The sequence below is a fragment of the Balaenoptera physalus genome, assembly GCF_965194825.1.
Source record: "Balaenoptera physalus genome assembly, chromosome: 17".
Lineage (NCBI taxonomy): Eukaryota > Metazoa > Chordata > Mammalia > Artiodactyla > Balaenopteridae > Balaenoptera > Balaenoptera physalus.
The window spans coordinates 10,360,843-10,379,769 of record NC_138895.1 but is presented as its reverse complement, the minus strand read 5'-3'; the positions used below and the strand labels follow the sequence as shown (position 1 = coordinate 10,379,769).

The window sequence follows — 18,927 nt, the reverse complement described above, 5'->3', positions numbered from 1 at the left end:
TTAATCACTAGCTAATTTAAATGGTAACAATTAAGATTGTAGTTATAATCTTTACCTGTTAGGAATGTATTTAGCTGCAGGTAATGAAGTACTAAACTATACTATCTTAACAAAATAGGTATTGGGTTTTTTCCCACAAAAAAGCAAGACAAGATGATGAACTCTGATGTGAGTTGGACAGCTCTAGGATGTCAAGCCAGACATGTTTTCTCTCTTATAGTCACAAGATGGCTGTACAGCTCCAGGCATCACATCTGCATTCAAAGCAGGAAAAGAGGTGAAAAGTGGTGTGAACCATGTCTATTCTTCTATACAAAAAAGGGAAAATCCTTTGCAGAAACAATCTTAACAGACTTCTTCTTAGATTCCATTGGCAGAACTGAGTCTCACGTCCACCCCTAATGCCCTGGAGACCAGGAGAGCAAGGAAAATGATTGTCATGATTGGCTTTGGCTAATTACAATCTATATCAGATCCAGGGTGGCAAAGTACATTGCCATTCTGAACAAATGTGGGCTTCTGTTAGAAAGGAAAAAGGAGAATGGATGTTAAGTAGGCAATAACATTGTCCTACATCCATAAACAGAAATCAATAGTTCTCTTGCTTATTTGCCAAAATAGGCAACCTTCAGTCTTCAAACTCAAAGTGTTTGTCCAGCTGACAACAGTCAAGCACATCATCTTGGTATGGAAAGAAGCATACTTCCTACTAATTTCCACAGGGTCCTTAATATCTATCATCAGAACTGATGTTATATGACAGCAGAACTTAACCAAAGTTCAAATAAAATATCTTTCTTTTCCTACTGTTGTTTGAAAAGTGCTTCCTATAGGCCTATGTGTGTCTTCACGCTCCATCTTCTCTACATTTGCTCTCCAAGGCAATAAGGAACAGGTTGCTTGGTTTGTTGTAAGATGCCCAGATCATCCTCAAGGTCTTTAAGCGAGTTGACAGAGCGTAACGGAAAGTTCACAGACGCTGGTAAAAGACAGACCTGAGCTTGCCCCCAAGTTTCTTCTCTTACTTGCTGCCTAATCTTTGGTAAGTTACTTTCTACTTCATTTTTCTCATCTGGACACGAGTGTAACCGTCCCCAACTCATGAGCAGCCACAAGGATGGAAGGGGTCACGTAGACCAACGTTCAGGACCCACCATGCTGTGCCTCAACCTCTCCCCCTTAAAAGTGTCACCTCTCCTGGGAGCCAGCAGAGAAGAACCACTGCCCGCTGAGAATTTCAGGATTGGTTTTAAATCTCGCCCTTAAGTCTGCAGAGAAAAAAACTTTCATTTCCCAGATTACAAAAGGTCTTTTATTTTGCTGAGATGAAAAATGGATTCAAATCCTTCCAAGTTTAAATCTGCAGTCCTAGAAAACAGAAACCCGACTTGACAATTCTTGGAAGTTGGGGTCTGGAGGCTTCTGAAAACAGAGATCCGGGTCGCTGGGGACGAGGGAGGGGAACAGAGTGACCGGACAGAGGAAGGTGGGGAGGTTCTGAAGCTGTAGTCAAGGCTTCCTTTCCTGCAACCTTCAGCCCTCATTAAAGTAGCTGATCTCTCCTCTAACCGCTTTTTTTTTCTGCGTTTATTTTATATCCAAGCTAACATCAGTTTTATGATTATGTAATAAATGTTATCTGCTTTCTCAAGTGTAAAAATAGGATAATAATAATATCTTTTTCAGTGGAATTATGTGGGGATTAAATGAGTTAATGTAGGTGAAAGTGCCTAGCACAACGCTTGACTCATGTTTGGTCCTTCAAATATATGCATTAAGCATGCGTATGTGTGTTTTCTGACGAGTTACTCATCAGAACTTTCCAAAGTAATTTTCATCATTCTTTGAATAGTTTGGGTTTTTTTATAAATTTCCAACTTTCTTCATTTTATTCATTATAGTCTTTCAGAAGTCTTCCCAAGGGATATAACATACTAACTGATGCTCTGCCTACACTGAATAAACATTTCCAAACCATTACATTTATATTAAAAATCTTTTTTCATCTATCTGCAAATTTTCATTTACAGCACAGACTGTTAAAATTAAGTCAGTGAGGCAGAGACTTGATGTGACTCTTGTCTAGAAATCATCCCTAAAGACAGCAAAAGCCACTCCTCTAAAGGGAAGTTTTGATGAAGAGATCTGCAGGGCAGAACTGATTCTCATATTAGAAAACTAACACCCTGGGACATTCCGGGTGGCACCGTAGTTAAGAATCTGCCTGCCAATGCATGGGACACGGGTTCAAGCCCTGGTCCAGGAAGATCCCACATGCCTCGGAGCAACTAAGCCCATGCGCCACAACTACTGAGCCTGTGCTCTAGAGCCCACAAGCCACAACTACTGAGCCCGCGCACCTAGCGCCCATGCTCCGCAACAAGAGAAGCCCCCGCTCGCCCCAACTAGAGAAAGCCCACGCACAGCAACAAAGACCCAATGCAGCCAAAAAAAAAAAAAAAAAACAACCTAACAACCTGCCTGCACCAGTAATTCCTTTCCAAACATTCATTCCATGATGGGTAGACACAGTCTTAATGGCAAGTGAACGCTGTATTTGAGGGATTGTTTTTGAAAACTGGAGACCCATTAGGCATGAATCTCATTTATGTAGAACTAGAAAGAGCAGCTCTGCTACTTGCAAAGCATTAGAACAAACTCCTGGTCATAAATAAAATAAAAAGTCACACGTAGTGTTTTAGAGCTTAATTGATTATGCTGATTTTGGTATATCTTCTTTCCTGTTCTCCAAACTATTTAAGTAATAAAGTTTTAATTGCTATCTGCACCAATTAAGAGTCCTTGGCAAAATGCTTGAAAGCAAATAATAAATGATTCAAATGTATAAATAAAATGAAAATATGCTAACATAGGAATGATAGACTGTACCTACAGCACACGGGGGGCTTCCCTGCAGGAGAATGGAAGAGTCCCCCTCTTTCTAATATTACCATTTTTTTTCTGTAGCAAAGGAAAAGGCAGCACTAGCAAACAAAAATTGCTTTTCACTTTGCCAACAAGCTAAATAGAATGAAATTTCAATGAAAGTGACTGGAAAATGTACATGGTTGATGCTAAATTTGCAAAAATTCCAAAGATATGGGTACAGTTTGTCACAAAAATGATGTTGAAATCTTCTTGTTTTGTCAGAAAAATTATGCAAAGGAAAAAATTGCCAATTTTCCTCCTCCAGCTCTTGTCCTTGCCTATTCTAGAATCTGTTGGCTTTCTGAAGAAAAGAGACAGGAATATTTGTACTTTTAAATCTTTTATTTTTCTAATCACTAAGTGTCTGCGGCAGCCATGTTTCTGCGGGAGCTTTCATGAAGGTAACAGGCCTGCATCTGTCCCTCACAGCATCAGAGGGCGACCAGAGACGGAGCCTTACATGAAAGCCCTTTTTAGACTTCAAAATGCCCCCAAATGTTCATTTCCCTTATTAGCTAAATGCTGACTTAGATACATTTAAATACTGTTTGTGGAAAAGAAAATGAGATTCTAAACTCAGGATCCAAGGGAAATTAGATAGCCTTAAAAGTAAGGATGGAAGATAAGAAAAAACAAAACATTCTTTTACTAAGATTGATAGACCAGGCCTAGATTCAGTCCTTATCTTTCATTAACAACAGCAACGCACTTTTTTTTTTTTTTCACAGATCAGAGGAGCACAGGCTCTTGTCTGAGTCTTCTCTGAACACCCAGCCCTTAAAACGTAGGAGGTCTACGGAAGAAGGTCTGTAAACACATATTCAATGAATGAATGAGTGTTCACTAATGAACAGGTACAGGGGCTGAGGTTTTGTGAGTTTTTTTAACTTGCCATTGTTTATTTGTTTATTTGTCTTAACGTTAAACGTATGAAATAGGTTTGGTCCTGCATTTTTTATAAGAAAACTAAAAATCGGAAAGGTATTTGCTATATGCTTAACTCTTCCTAAGCATTTCACATAATTATATCATTTAATGTTCCCTACAGCTCTATGGGGTGAGCGCTATTATCCCCATTTAAAAGTAAGAAAATTGACATAGAAAAAAGTAAAATTACTTGCCTAACAAATGAGGCCCACCAAGCAGGATTCTAATCCAGGCAGTCTGACCCCCAAGACCTCACTCCCAGTGTGAATATTATTCTGCCTTCCCTGCTGAGGGCACACAGCAAGGATGCAGTACAGACAAGATTTTGTATCTGACTCTGCTTGATTCCAAAGCATGATCTCTTTGCATTCCACCTCCTGGAGAGTATTTCAAAAGTTGCCAAAATAGAACATTGGAGTCAAAAAGAGTTGGAGGATTGGGAGTCTTGGTAGGAAAAACTGAAGTTGATAAGCCCTGTTTTGGGGTCAGTTTTGCTAAAGAGACAAAGAGGAAGACAGCATTGATGCACTGATGTGAGGGGAGCTGACCAGATCCAGGAGAGAGTCTGAATTCCATCACTAATGAGTGGATGACACTGAACGCTTTAATGCAACTGATCTAAGACTCAATTCCTTAAATGAGAGAATCAAGTAAAAGAGTGAAGCAAATGCTATGCAACTTGGGTTTTATACCAAAGTAAGCGGGACTATGAAGTTAGAAAATGCCACTGTTAGAGAGTGACAGTATGTCTTAACTCTTTTATAGGAACTACTGGCTGTAATTGAAAAGTAATAGACCAGGTCTGGTTTGGTGGGAAGGAGTATATGATGCTCAATTCTGTTTCATTCGAAAGCTCTTTTGAAAGTTAGAATCTTCAGCTGGACCTTAGGGTCAGCTTATTTTTTTTAATTAAATACAGATTGCTCTAGAGTAAAGATCATTCAAAATCCAATCTATTTGTTTTCAAATCAGATACAAGGTATTTTTTAAAGAATGAAAGAATGGTAACAATGAAAAGGACTTCAGAAATGCATGTAATCCAACCCTGTGTATTTAAGCCCTGTTTCCTCCAAATGTCTTTGAAATGGTTCAACCATGAACCCCTTCAATTAACTAGAGTCTACTGAATACTCTTTGTGTAACAATAATATTTATTGAACAGTGCTCTGTGTCATATACAGTGCTAAACTTCATTTGGATTATCTCATTAAATTCACACAGTAACCCTTATAAAGAGTGCTTTTATTATTACCATGTCACAGACAAAAGGCCTGGAGCATATAAGGAAGTTAAGGTAATACCCAAGAGTACAGAGGTAATAAGTGCTCAGGCCAAGATTAGAACTGGGTGTCCATAAATCCAGAGCCCATGAAGCTAATCCTCAAGTCGCAGAGAAACTGTACTTGGTGCTGTGTTAATTTGGAAAATTTTGTTTTTGGAAACAATATTCAATTTATGGAAAACTTGAAATAATAAGATGAGTAGCATAAGAATAGTACAAAGAACATCATTATACCCTGTACATGATTCACCCATTAAAATTTTACCCACTTGCTTTGTCATTTGGAGGATAGATAATAGATAGATAGATGATAGATAGATAGATAGATAGATGACAGATTAACAAATTGATATTGGGAAAGGAAAGATCAAAATTGAGTCAGTATTGCTAAGAGAGCTCTCTAAAATGGAGCCAGGAGACCATTATAGAAGTGAGACTTGGCATGTCTCAGCCTGGATGGAATCTGATCTTTTGACCACTTACTTGTTGTCCTAAAAAAGTCACCCAGAACATCTACCAGAAACTCAAGATACTTATCCGACCCTTATCCTAAAATAACTCACGACAGCCTATCTACTTATTGGACCCCCTACCCTCTAATAACTCATGATTCCTTAAGGACAAATGTTTCCCAACTCGAGTCAGAGTTAATCACAATTCTCAGGGCTCTTTGTCTTCATAAGCCCCTCTTTCTCTTCCCCAAGCACTCTTTTGCTTTTACCCTAACCTATGTCTCCTGAATTGCAATTCTTAAGGCCCCAAATAAACTCTTTTCTTATCTGCAGCTTTCTGAACTGTTTTTTGGTTGACATTACCAATAGATCTATAGATTTATACAGATAGATAGATTAGGTAGGAAGGTAGGTTAGCAGGTAGATGCATAGATGGGTGGGTGAATAGAAAGATAGATATTACTTTACAGATATAGATATAGGTACGGTTGTGTACCTTTTTTTTCTGAATTCTGAGAGAGTGAGCTGTATATGTCAGGGTCCATTATCTCTATATACTTCAATATCTAATTCTTGAGAATAGGATATTTTCTATCATAAACTATAGTTATCGACTTCAGTATAATTAACATTGGTAGGATACTTTTTTCTAATCCTCTGTCCTCTGATTTTGTCAGTTGACCCAGTAATGTCCATCACAGCATTTTTCCCTCCAGTGCAAGGTCCAGTCTCGAGTCAGTTAATGCATTTTATTATTGTCTCTTTTGCCAAGTTTAATCTAAAACATCCTACAAACTTTGTTTTTTATGACATTGACAAATTTGAAGAAAATAGCCCTTTATTTACATTGGGATATTCTTCATTTGGGGTTTGTCTGTTTCTTTATAATAAAATTCAGCTAATGCATTCCAAGTTGGAATAATTCATAAGTGATATTGTGTCTTCCTCAAGTTATCACACCTGGAGGCCCACGATATCTGACTGCCCATTGTTGGTAAAGTTAAGTTGGATCAACCAGAGAAGGTTTGTCTCGTTTCATCATTATATATTGCTACTATATATTTACTATTATACAGAAACTAAATTGTACATAACTATATATATATATACATATATATACACACATATATAATAGTCAATATATAGCTATTATGGAGTTAGTATTATACTGGTACTATTTTTCCCCTTACAACTGTAAGTAATCTGTGGGGAGATACTTTAATACCAAATAAATATCTTGCTCCATCAAAATTTTCCCCTGAATCAGTAATTCTTAAATGATCCAGTCTTTAGCAAGATGGTTGCAAAATGCTGATTTTCTAACTCCAGCACTTCCTCTATATTTACCAGTAGGCACTTGGGATTCTACTGTAAGCAACAACCCTCCCTTTTCCCTCTTTTATTTGTTTATCCCTATTCTTATTTTTCAGTGGTCTGTTACTGTGCTTAATTGTTTTGGTGCTCAGATTGTCTTAGATGTTACCAGTAGAGGTCCTTGGAGCTGTTTCTGTACCCTTGTAATATGTCCCATCATTTTATTAACTGGGGGAAGGGGGACGCTTACATTGTGGAATAAGAAGATATTCCTAACTCATTTTGTACCCATTGTACCTCAGCCCTAAAAACAAACATTTCTTCAAGGAATCCTAATTCCTTTTCATAAGGGAACATTATCAGGGAAAAGATGCTAGTATGATAAGCTTTATTTTTAATCTTTTATCATTCTTTAATGTAGAACTTCTAAACTTTTTAGAGCTATCAGAAATCTTCCACTAATTAGAGCATGAACTCTTTCTTATGTATGTGGGATTTTAGTGGGTCTTGAAGGAGTTATAGGAGGATAAGGGAAGGGAGAAATATGGGATAAGAAAGTAATGAAGAGCTTCCTGAATTCCACCCCTAAAACTTTTAAGTGGGAAATACTCAGTCTTGAACATCAGGGAACTGGTTTTTAGGATGGTTAAGCTAAACATATTATGAAGAAATATCATCCCATCTGCTTTTGTTCTATAATTTGTATTAACATTTCCTCAAGTTTGTTCAGTGGAAATTAGTTTTATAAGTTCCTCTTTGAGAAAGGCACTGTGGTCAAGTTTAGGTAATGATGCTTACCAAATATTAGCAAGTTAAAGGCTCTGTTAAGTCCTGCATCAGAGAGACAACTGGTTGACTTTAACCCAATATCGCCACATTTATTTGAACCCCCCAATAACACTTGTTACCATCATTCAGAGCATTACTTGAAAATGTTAATTTGTATATTTGAAGTATAATGCTATTGAGCTGCCTTTAAGGTCCGTCCTCTTGTCCTTTTCTCTTCCGTAGCCCTCTGAGCAGCCTTCTATGATAGCTCTTAGTAAATTGCTTTGCAACCAGTTATTTGCTTATCAAACAGTTCCATTTGACAGAAAGGTCCTAGAAGACACCAATTTGTTGTCCTCAATATTTGCCATTTCTGCTACAGTACCTGGTACTTCATAGGCATTCAAAAAATATATATGCTGTTAAACTGAAGCAGTGACTTGCCTAAGAGATATCAAATTCACTCGAAATTTTATCTTAGCCCAGAAGCTTCTCTTCCTTCAGCTCTATCCCCATTCAGTGAATTATGATGAAATTAATTTTACCCTGGAAAATTAGGAATCACTCTCCTTTATCCTTAAAGAATAGATGTCCAGTGGAAAAACAAAGCAAAACATAGCCAGTGAGTGTAAAAGTTCATTTACCACTTGGATCAATGACGTTTTAAGTGATGGGTGTGGCCTCCATCTCCATCTAGCCCAGGATGAAATTGAACCCGCTGGGCAGAGCTACTTGTTCATCACTTCACGGTCCTTTCACACTCTTCTAGGGTGAATAAGACAAACAAGGTCCCTCCTCTCACGGAGCTATATTCTAGAGGATGAAGACAAATGAAAAAGAAGTGAGCAAATAAATAAACAAGAAAATTCCCCAGAGCCCTAGGCACTCTGAAGACAATAAAACAACATAATAAGATAGAGGGTAAAGCGAGCAGGGCTAAAACTTTGAGGATGAGAAGAAGAAGCCAGGCCTGTGAAAATTTAGGGGCTGAGAATCTGAGAAGGAGGGAACAGCAGGTGTAAAGGCCTTGGGGCAGGATGCAACTTGGAGGGCTAAGCACCAGAACTGGCCCAGTGACAATGAAGCACAGGCATCATACGACATTCTATTGCTGCAGCATGAGACTGTCCTTAGCAGCGTCTTGTGAAGGAGGCGGATGAAGGAGTAAATGATAGAGAAAGGTCTGAAAGCTGTTAACAGCAATAAATCAAGGAGGCAAGGTTTTAAAGCTAAGTGATGGACGATAAAGTACAGAATCTAAGTGAGCAACACAGTGGGAAAACAGCACCACTGCCTTCGCTGCTTATCCCTCAAGTCTCCTTGCTGCCTTTCCTTTGCATTCCCACTTTGTTTCTTTCTCTTCTGCTATCAAAGTCTTACCTTCTGTATGTGTCTCCCCCAGCCCATCAGCAGATCTCTCTCTTCTTTTCTACTTTCGTTCTCCCTTTACCTTTCTTATTCTTCCTGTGTGTCATAGCTTCCCCTTCAGCTAGCCCTTCTCATTCATATTAATTTATTTGACAAACCTTCGCCAAATTACTACTTTAACCAGTCACTCTTCTGAGTACCTGAAGAAAATACTTAGATGAATTAGCTTTAGTGCTCCCTGCCCTCAAGGAACTCGTGGGCTTCTATGGGAGACAGATGAACACATTGTTACAATGCAGTCTGTGCTATATACATGTCCAGACGCATAGATGGCCCCTCATCTTCATACGCCTTCTTCCCTCTGCCTTAAGCAATCATAATATAGCAACAGCCTCCTGCCATTCCTGCTTTTACCTCTCTGCCCTAAAATCTGCTTCACATGCTGCCGTAAAATTAATCTCCCTGAAATACTGCTCTTGCAAATTTTGGAGTAAGACAGAAATGGGTTCAAAATGTGCCCCCCAAAATAAAAACTAAGTGCAATGTTGGATCCTGGATAAGATCCTGGAACAGAAAAAGGGCATCAAGGAAGAAACTAATGAAAGTCAAAGAGGCCCACCGATTAGTTATAATACTGTACCAATGTTAACGTCCTAGTTGTTAACTGTTCTACGGTAAAGTAAGATGTTGACATTAGAAGTAAGATGAGTGGTCTGTAGGAACTCCCCGTACCATTTTTGGAATTTTCCTGTAAGTCTAACATTCATTTCAAATATTAGTTAAATGTTAGTTAATATTAGTTAGCTAATACTAGTTAACGTTAGTTTTTTAAAAAGACAATAAAGAAAGAATACACATCCCTGAAAACGTTCAAGAACGGGAAAACATAGAGTATTTCTAGCAGTGCTGTTCTTAATAACAAAAAACATAAAACCACCCAAATGTCAAACAGAAAAATGTCATCCAAAATAATATGCATACCATAGAATTCAGGATGGCAGTGAAACGAGCGGACGGCAACCACGCCCATCGACACAGATGGATCTCGTAGACGTACACCGGGCAAGAGAAGCAACCACGGCGGAATCTGTGTGGCGTGAGCCCAGTTGTCTAAAGTCTGAGAACAGGCAAGCAGAATACCAAATGTAAACCTGTTTAGAGAAACACAGGTGGGTGGCACGTATAGAAAGAGAAGAAATGGGATGACGATCACAGAAGTCAGGCTGGGCTACCTCTGGTACAGAAGGGCGGAAGCGCACTCAGAGAGGAAGCACGTGCTCTCCTCCTCGTGGTGCTCACGTAGGTATTTGTTTCATTATAATCCTTCAATTGCACATATACCCTTTATCATCCTTCTGAATGAGGATTGTGCCTGACAGTTTTAAATATATACAAAAATTATATATTATTCAAGATTACATATATTCTCAGTAGGGGAAGGGAAGAATTTTCCCCTAACTTTCTAGGTTCTTCTGGCCGGTCAAAGAATTAAATTGACATGAGTCAAATCAACAGGAGAAAATCAAATTTGATTTTGTACGTACGGGGGCTTCATGAGAAAAGACCCAAAGACAAGTTAGGCAAGTGAGGCTTATAGGCCGTCTGAGAGGAGGAGAAGGGGGAATGGGGCTTGGGACTTCAGAGGGAAGGAAGGTGATTCACGGGAAGATGGAAGAGAGCAAATGTTTGGTTCACAAAGGTTTGCTGGGCCACACAGAAACAGTGAGACTCGGAGAGGAATTTTAAGAAACAGACTTTACGAGGTCCCATTGCCCCACTACCCTCCAACTTCCCCACCTGCAGTCTACACACTGAGTTCATATTATACTATAGTTATCTATGGCATCTATGAAGATAGTTCCCTTCCTGGAACAGATCCTCTACCTACATTCTTTTAGGCAGTTAAGGGGAAGGTAAAAGAATAACTTCCTGAGTCTTCTATTTCTTAAAACAATAAGCCCCAAATAATCCTCATTATTATTTAGCTCCCCTATGGCTCCAACATTACTGTGTGACTCCAGGCAAGTCGCTTCTCTTGCTTATTTGTTAGTCAATTGATTGTGATGATGACTAAATCAAATGATGTGTAAAGCACTTAACACAAGCTTGGCCAATAGTAAACACTCAATAAATGCTAGTTGACAAGTAAAGATATATATAAATACATTTTTAAGCATATAGCATTAAAATAATAAAAAAAGAAGAAATGGTCTCCTCAAGGCAGAATTAAACCACTTTATTATCATTATTATTATGCTTGTTATTATGGTGTTAAAGTAATAATAGCTAACATTTATTGAGCTGATACTATGTTTCAGGAGCTGTGCTAGTTCTAAGGGGACCCTGGATTCTGGATGTTTAATTTTGTAGGTGATTCTACCACAGGTGAGAGTGGATCCCCACTTGGAAAAACAGAGCTCTAGCAGTACTGTCCCATAGAAAGAGGACACAAGTGTTTGAAAATGTAGGTCTTATCATTACTCAATTATGGCAAGGCAAACAGATCAGAAAATGACTGCCATTGAAAAGGTCGTTTGTTATATTCACAGATCCCAGGAGGAGGGGCAGGTCATTCAATGGGGAGCCACCTGCGGAAGTACCAGGGTCAGTCAGGAGGCAGGGAGTGAGGGGAAAGTGGGTGAGAGTCTTTATTGTGGGTTCCACAGGGAGGAATGGGTGAGGCAGGGCAAGCGGGTTTGGCATTGGCTAGTTTGAATAATTCCAGCTGGCTCTGGGGCATAGGGGCTGTTCCTAGCTGTCTGGTACCTGCCCCTAGGATGATTAGGGCAGGTGGATACCGGCCTGGAGTGTAAGAGTCCAATGAAGGAGGTAGCTGGGGGGTATGGGCTCTGGATTCGTAGCTTTGTATTAATATATGGAAGGTGCTCTCACATGCCAACTTTTACTATCTAGAAATTGGCGAACCCTGGGAGACACAGTTCCTTAGGGGTCAACAAGGCCCCAAGATGTCAAAGCATCAAATACAGAAACTAGAAAAGGCAGTTGTAAAGCTAGCCACAGATGTAAATTTACATTTCCTAGTAACCAAGAGTAAAAAAAAAAAGAAATGAATTCTAAGGAAATGTCTTAAATATTATCATTTCCGCATGTAATTGATATAAAAATTATTAATGAACCATTTTACCTTTTTGATACTAAATCTTTGAAATCCAGGATGTATTTTACACTTAACACAGGAGGCGATTTTGACGAGCCACATTTCAAGGGCCGCATGTGGCTAAGGGCTACTCTGTCAGACAGTGCAGCACTAGAGAACCACAGAAAAATTCAGTGAGGTTGACAGAGACTTCAGAGAAATCTCTGAGCATCTGCGGGGGCAGCCGTGTGGCTCATTAAAGTGATCTCTGTTCTCTTACTCCCAACCCCGCCTCAGCACATTATCAACACTGCTCTTGTCTTTTCGGAGCCCCCTCCCTCTGCCCTCGCCCTCAGTACCAGGTCCCCCATCATCACTGCCATCTCCTCTTTCCCCGTCTCCCTGTGAGTGGCCTCTCCTGGGTTGGACAAAGGAAAGATGCTGCTACGGCTTTTCTCGAGTTACTAGCATAGAAATCACCGCTCCTGGGGAAGGGACTGAGAGTGACCTTGGTGGGGAGAAGGATGCCAGAAGAACTTCCTGAACAGGCTTTGGCTGCCAAAAAATAAAAATTTAAAAAAGATAATCACAGGTTCTGTATTCACTGCTGTATGCACAAAACAACCCTTACCCAACAATAAAACTTTTTTCTTGGTGATCTGGATATAAAGAAAGAAAAGTGATTTTTTTTTGTTATTTTTGTTATTGCAATCTGTATGTCAGCTTAAGGATCACAGAAGAAAAGCCAAAAAATAACAATTTATATTACATTAAAGGGTAAAATTTTTTAAAACAAAGTAGTTTGCTAGTCTCAGAAAACAACTTCAAATCATGTCTGCTTTTTTACTTTTGCCTCTGATCATTTGCAGTATTTACCAGCTTTCTTGGTGACATTTAATACAGTTCAAGCAGTTTTAATGCCGAAATGAGCAAGGTCCATGTAGCACTTCTCAACCTAGACATCACATGACAAGCTAAGTTTCTCAAGATAATGTTCCCTTGGTTTCAAGCTCATTTGCCTTTGATCTCTATTTTTTTAAAAAAATAAATTTATTTATTTATTTTTGGCTGTGTTGGGTCTTCGTTGTTGCTGCGCAGGCTTTCTCTAGTTGCCGCGAGCAGGGGCTACTCTTCCTTGCGGTGCGCGGGCTTCTTATTGCGGTGGCTTCTCTTGTTGCGGAGCACAGGCTCTAGGCATGTGGGCTTCAGTAGTGGTGGTATGCAGGCTTCAGTAGTTGTGGCTCGCAGGCTCTAGAGTGCAGGCTCAGTAGTTGTGGCACACGGGCTTAGTTGCTCCGTGGCATGTGGGAATCTTCCCGGACCAGGGATCGAACCCGTGTCCACTGCGTTGGCAGGCAGATTCTTAACCACTGCGCCACCAGGCAAGTCCCTGATCTCTATTTTTAAGGTATAAACATGACACGCAGGAAAGTGAGAAATAAGGAGCATTGTCCTGAGCCAGGAATCCTGTGAATACATCTCAGGCAGGTTGATTCACAGCTCAGCACACAACCTGCGACCTGAGAGGTGCCCTTGTCTTCACTGTGTTTCCTATAAATAGTGGTTGACTACAGATCTTCACAGAAAATGTCAGCTCCAGTGACATTTCCAGGACTAAGAATTTAGATCTACCTTAACGTCTTCTTGAAGTTTCATAAAAGATTTATAAAAATATAGCTACGTCTGGTAATGGCCACTCTAACTTTGGTTAGCATGTTGAAAAAAATTCTTGTTTACATTGTTATTTTCAATCAAGTTACTTCTCATGAACATCTCTGGTAAAACTCTCTGAACTTGAATGAGAATGAACTTGAACTTTAAATGGTCTTGAAAAATATGCATTGCTTTTTCTTATAAAGTAGTACTTAAAAGGCGCATGGGTTATACAACGACACGAAGCAAAAAATAGGGCTTCATTCTCGGTCTCAATTACTCAAGTGATACAGGACAGAATGCTTCAAGAGATTTCTCAGAAACCCTCCACATCCATGATTTCAAGGGAAATCACTAGTGTGTCTTCAAAACACTAGTTTGCACTGGTGGAATATCTGTCTGATAAAAGGCCACAACCCAGTACAAGGTAATCATTAGGGAGACATTATTATTATTTTGCTAATTAGTCAAAAATCATTGGCTTTCCCGTGGCTTCTTCCTGCTGAGCAATCATTTGATCTCGCTTATGTTGACAAACACGCACGTCACCGATTCTGCTTCATTTATCATTTGACAGGGACAATGTTTGCTTCTTCGTGTGTGAAAAAAGGAAAACTGAGTGTAAGCAAACAGGCAGCAGGAACCAGGAGATAACTCAAACTCGTTTTCTTGTTTAGAAATAAATTTATAAATAAATAAATAAACAAGTAAACAAACAAATAAATAAAAGGGTGCAATTGCTTGCTTCCTAAAAAACTAGTTTTTGTGTGCTCTGGCAGCTGCTGACAGAGATTTCATACCTTTAAGAATAAACCAGATGAGAAAGTGAGGAAAATCGGTATACTTAATATTGAGAGAGGGAGCAAGTGAGAACCTAACAAAAGACTGAAAAATCTTAGGAAAGAGTCAAAGATGTGGGATATTCTTTTTTCTGTTTGAATTAATAATATCGAACATACGTTCAGCTAGAAAGAAAGATGAAAAGGACCTTCCCTTTGCCTCTACTTGGTTAAAATATAAGAAAAATGTTACATTCTGTGTAAGACAGACTTTCAGATTCAGTGTGACAATCATTTGAAATTCCAATCAGGCTGCTTAGATTCTGTTACTAAAAAAAAAAAAAAAAAAAAAAAAATTAAATCAGGAACTAAAATAAAGTGTCTAATAATTGCTTTGGGAAAAATATATTTGCTTCTATAGAGGAATGTGTCAGATAGAGCTTAGTCAGGGCAGCCCTGGCCAGTTAACGGGATCAAATGCTTGACTGACTGGTTGATTATTTATGCAGAAATCATCATTATGATAAGAAAAAAGAAGTGGATGCAAGGGCTTCAAGTAAAAGGGCATCTGGAGGTGGCTAAGGGGGCAGATTGGGACAAGAGTGGGGCGAGGAGGGGGCCATACATCCCAGGTTAGAATAAACTGGGAAGACTAGTCGGTTTCTACAAGGAGCTGGTTTGGGAGCCTGATGTTCCCAGTGTCCAGGTTCTATGTTGCCTGTAGTCTCAGGTGGATTAAAACTCACTTTCTTCATCTGCAAGACAAAATAGCCATTTCACCCAGATACTGCAACTCAGTTTCAGACCCCAAAATTCTTAAAAATGCAGGTGCTCTTATATGAACATTGAAAAAATCTTAAATAGAAGATTACGCGGTTGCTGAGATGTGAGAAACACAAGTCAAGGAACATTCCCTATATGTTCTTACGTTTGTTTTTAAAGTATATGTTCAGTGACATGGATGAGATAATCTATTAAAGGATCGTGTACTTTTTACTAGCCGTGAAAACTCCACTTATATAAATTCCTTTTAACTTTTACTAAATTTTACTCATGGTTTTCATTTGTGAATGTAATTTGTATTAGGGAAACAGTACCAAACTGCATTTTTAAAAAACCTTTCCTGCTACTGAAATTTAATATGTTATAGCTTAACTTCTGTATTCGTTAAGTAAGAGGCATTCAGAATTCAATAGTTTAAACCCTTTCTTTACCGGCATCCCAACAAACGTTAGATTTTTCATCAGACAAGAAAAATATTATTTAAATAATAATAATAGTCCACAGATAATTTGCTTGGCAAATTTTAAGATGTTAACTATGCCACTGCCCTTTTATACAGGAATTTTTAAAAAGTGAGGCCATTTCCAAGTTTATGTGGTAAGTGCAATCAAGGTCGCCTGGATGTCATGCTTTAAGTTAGAGGAAAGTTATTAGCTAAAAAAGAAAAAAAAGCTCCAAACTTTATTTAAAGTACTTTTCTAAGCCATTTTAATAAACAAAAGCAAATTTACCATGATGAAAGAGTAAGCAAAAACAAAAACAAAGATCTTCCTTTTATTCTCCAGAAGACACAAAGTATAATTTGTTTAGGTACACAAACAACTTATACTTTGTGTCCAGAAGACACAAAGTATAAGCTGAGCTAGCATTTAACTGCTAGCTCAAATGCTTTTGATCTTTGTTAAACGGTGGAGGTTGGCTTGACACACAATTTGTGTATGTATCTAATTCCACCTAAACCTTTTGCCAGAAAAACAAAGTGCCAGGGCCCTTATTTTGCCAGCTAACTGTCCAGAACACATTTTTCCCCTTCCTTTTAACCCATGTTTTTAGAGATAAAATTAACTCCTGAAGAATAAAATGCTTTCTTCAGAATGTTTGACAACTTTACAAAGAGAAAAATCAGTATTTTAGTCACTATTTGCAAATAAAATATTATAATAAAATGCTTCTTCTCATCTTAAATGGATGCAGGATATTAGCAAATAGAATATTCAAGGCTTAACTCAAATGATTAAAAACTGTAGCTGTCTCATTAATATAGGATTTTAAGGTAATGGCACAACGGCTCATTGGTTCTTTGTGTGAATAATGTGATCAAACGAAGCGGGGGAGGGGAGGGAGGCTAAAAGACTACAGAATCATAAGAGCTGATTTCCACTGGCCACGAGGAAAATATACGGAATAGTATCCCCACTCTCTTTTCTTCTCCCTGACAATGATTTTGAAACGTTGAAATACAACTTTTTGGCCTACTGTTTGTCAACAATGACGGCTAAGAGGTACCTGGAAGAAGAAATCAAACAATGTGCGTATTAACTTGGATTATTAACAATTTGCCCACATTTCTTTTCCACTTGAAATTATAAGGGTTATATTTTGAGTTTGATTATAACTGTTGTATGTCTCCAGGTATGGTGAGAAAAGGGACACACACACACACACACACACACACACATATCTCTGACCTACTGCCTTTGGTTTCTTATCTATCAACATATCATCTCATATTTGCCCATTTGAATAGCATCTTTGTTCCAGACCCATGAAATTATTTCACACACTATACCAATTAAGTCCCATCACAATTGTTCTTTTCTTAGGAATTATCCCATATTCCAGATCCAAAAGTGAAATCACAGGGAAAAATGAATATTCCAAACAAGAACTAAAAGTGATTTGAAAAATCTCACTCCTTACTCATTATTTTTTCTCAAGTTTTTGGACCATTTTTATCTCTCTCAAGAGTAATGAAAATCTACACACATGCAATAGAGGCTTTAAACCAAGTTACGTGAACATGGAATCTGCTTTGTGCAAAAAATAGAAATATCATACCACATTCATTTTAGTAATAATTTCATGCTTTGTCAGCATGTCATCTGTTATCAAAATTGTGGACAAATAACCAGATTAATTTGTTAATCTGTATAATACAAGGCTTCTCTTTTCATTCTTTGTGTTCCAAATCCTATAAAATAGGGCAAAAATAAACAAAAGAAATACACACGTTCTGTACACACAGTGTACAATCTATGTATTTAAAGAGGCAGGGTTTGTCACAGAAAGGTAACCATGAAAAACCAACTCAAAGAAAACCAAATCAATTTTCAGTAGACAATGGAACAATTAAAAGGCATCGTGACTGAATATGTCTTTCCCACTGCAGCTTGGGATGTATTTTCAGGGTTAAGCGGGCCGCAGTCGAGCCTCCTGACACCCCCTCATTCTGGAGGGCAGTTTGCTCCAGGGCCTGAGCTGCTTCTTCTTCCCTAGCTTGGTCTCTGCCACCGCTTCGCCCGCCTCCCTGTGTCCAACATCAAAATCACACACCGTCAAGAGGAAGAAAGCCCTCTGCTTCAGCAGTCATTGTGAGTGATGGCAACACACCAGGACGATGGCGAAAGTGCCAGAGAGAGTGTGTTACCTCTAATCACCGGCAATTATCAGCGAGGCCCCCTGAATTCCACCCTCTGTCCCAGGCCCTGGGAGGGAGCTGCGGTGCTGAACAGAACAGAGGCATTCTCAGGAAACCATTTCATCTTAAGATTTCGATACCATGCATTTTTAGCCTCTTTTTCATGAGGGCTAGAAAGATACCACCTCACATTTGTTTCCCAGTGAATGTCACAAATCTGTTCTCAGACTAAAGGATATCCTTGTCAAGAGAGGCTGCTAAAATCCCAAAGCAGACAGTTAATATTTTTGTTCCATTTTAATTAAATGCTTAAAACCCTCAAGGCACCCACAGTATTCATTCTAAGAGTTATTTATCTAGATAAACTGTATTAGTGTAGGTGAGAGATTATCATTTTATCACATTTTATAAATTACACATGGCTACATGCCTGCATACCAGTCTCCCCTTCCAGGAGATACTGTATTTGTTAAAAAAAAAAAGACAGCATTTTATTTTTTTATACAAAAGTTTTGAAAACTATGCATAGCACATTTTATTTACAATATAGGTTATGTACATAATTCTGCTGGGTAGAGGTATAGCTGGACAACAAGTGCTATTTCTAACTCACCTGAACAGGCTTAAAATTGCAAAAAGCTGGACTTATGCTTAAAGTTCTTCATAAGGAACTAAATATATTTTCACAGCCTGCATGCACTCTTAAAGGCAGATCCCGCTGTGGCCTCCTCCGTAAGCAATGCAGTAGGTGTTTGCATATCGGCATAAGATGCTGCAGTGTGGTGGAGGGCTTGAATACTTTCCAGAACGAGGGAGCCTTCATGATTGGTCCAATTGATCACTGCAGTCGCTTGATATTACATGAAAGATTGGTGTTGAAGCATATGGATTGGATAATAATCAGAGTTGTTCTGACATGGTCTATTTAATAATTCAAA

General features: G+C 38.7%; 1 long non-coding RNA gene across 3 annotated transcripts in view; it reads right to left on the bottom strand.

The window, feature by feature from the left end:
* LOC309646931 overlaps positions 1-18,927 on the bottom strand; it is a 312,876-nt gene that overhangs the window by 53,477 nt on the left and 240,472 nt on the right. For 2 of the 3 annotated variants that reach the window (XR_014255667.1, XR_014255669.1), the window contains one exon: positions 8,316-10,156. This is a non-coding gene — a long non-coding RNA (uncharacterized lncRNA). Of the gene's footprint in view, positions 1-8,315; positions 10,191-18,927 lie in introns of all 3 variants that reach the window. The other variant, XR_014255668.1, reaches the window with a different exon arrangement.